Source organism: Lactuca sativa, chromosome 5, assembly GCF_002870075.4.
Source record: "Lactuca sativa cultivar Salinas chromosome 5, Lsat_Salinas_v11, whole genome shotgun sequence".
Lineage (NCBI taxonomy): Eukaryota > Viridiplantae > Streptophyta > Magnoliopsida > Asterales > Asteraceae > Lactuca > Lactuca sativa.
Window position 1 is genome coordinate 295152205 of NC_056627.2, and position 1921 is coordinate 295154125.

The following is a 1921-nucleotide window of genomic DNA, read 5'->3' on the forward strand; positions in this document are numbered from 1 at the left end:
CGAAGCAAAGCCCACTATTGGCCCAATTTACTAAATTAGGCCCACCACACCAAATGGGCCTAGACCCATGGTCTATAATAATTAATGGGTCCACAATACTCCATCCAGTCACGGCCCAAAATCCATCAGCCCAATAACAGCCCAATCCTTAAGGCCCCAAATGAAAAACCCAACAGAGGGAGACGCTGGGCGTACCCTCCCTGGTACGCTGGGCGTACACACTGATTCGCAACTGGGGATCGGGGCACTGACCCGCTACGCGGGGCGTAACTTCGCTGCTCGTTAAGTCCTCATAATTTCTTAATGGCTTAAGCTCTTAAGCCCAAACTTCAGATCCTTAGGCCAAATATGCCTAAGATTCATAAAGTCTCAAACTTTATCACTTGGGACGTCCATAAAGCTCTTAATCTAAGGTCTTAATCCATTAAGACCTACATATCTCACACATGGAACAACCACAACCCTTGGGACCTCATTTTTCTCATTCAAGACCTCTCCAAAGGTCTGAACGGACGGATAATCTCGGCCAACTCAAAGCATGCATCAAGATGAGGACTTTTGGGACAAGAATGATGTCAAAACTTCACAACACTTAGATCTATGCAATATAAATGACAAGCAAGAAGCTTTATACCTCAGATAGGCTCCAAAGGATGATATCTTTCCAGATCTACAAGCTCCAGCCACTCCACTCCTTCTTTAACAACTTCCACTTTCTTCTTCTAGCCTCTCTTTTGCCAAAATAAGCTTTTCAAGGCCAAACACACCCAACAATGGAGGTGGAACTGCTATATAGGGTTTCTGAGGTTAAGAGAGAGCTTATGGAGGCTAGGGTATGAACCAACATGTTCCTTATATAGTGGCTGACCCTAATTTTAGGGTTTTAGAACTCTGAGAGTACGCTGGGCGTACCTCTAGTACGCTGGGCGTACTCAATCTTGCACCCGCGTCCACTTACGCCCTTACGTTGGGCGTAATCCCAGCTTACGCTAGGCGTACTCGGCGTGTTCCCGAATTTCATATTTGGCCCTCTTTTTCCACTTTTCCCACAAGATGACCAAAATACCCTTCCTCTTAAATCCCGGGGACTCACAATTAAGTACTCTTAGGAACGGGGCGTTACAATCTTATTAACCAACTTATAATCATTATTAGAAATACACTACAATTTATCACTTTTAACTATTTCAAAATATTTTTTGGGTTGTTTAAGTTAATCTTTATATATAAGTTGACCCTGTAACGTTATGCTTAAATTACTAATTTAAGTATTTTATATTAATTGTTCCAAAATTGTATCTTTAAAATGATAATGGTTTACATCCAATAATATATTAAAATTAATAAATTAAGTATAATATGTTAGAAGTTAACAAACATAATGTTATAAGTAGAAGTAAAAATATTATTTTAATATTGAAATTTAGTTTATATATATGATTACACTTTAGGTATGATATTTAGTTAACCTTATTAAACAACTTATAATTATTATTAGACAGAAATTGAAAAGTCATGCGAGTTTCAAATGAACGAGGTAAAATGAAAAATGCATGGAAGTTTCAAATAAATGTGGTGAACGAAAAAATATTTTATATATATATATATATATATATATATATATATATATATATATATATATATATATATATATATATATATATATATATATATATATATATATATATATATATATATATATATATATAGAGAGAGAGAGAGAGAGAGAGAGAGAGAGAGAGAGAGAGAGAGAGAGAGAGAGATTTAGATATATAGATATAGATAGATATAAATAGATAAGATATAGATATAGATATATAAATATAGATGTTAAATACAAAATTATAAGAAATGACAATTTTTTTTTACTGTTACACCGACATGCACATTGGAATAGCTGGTTCATCCTAGAGTTGAACTA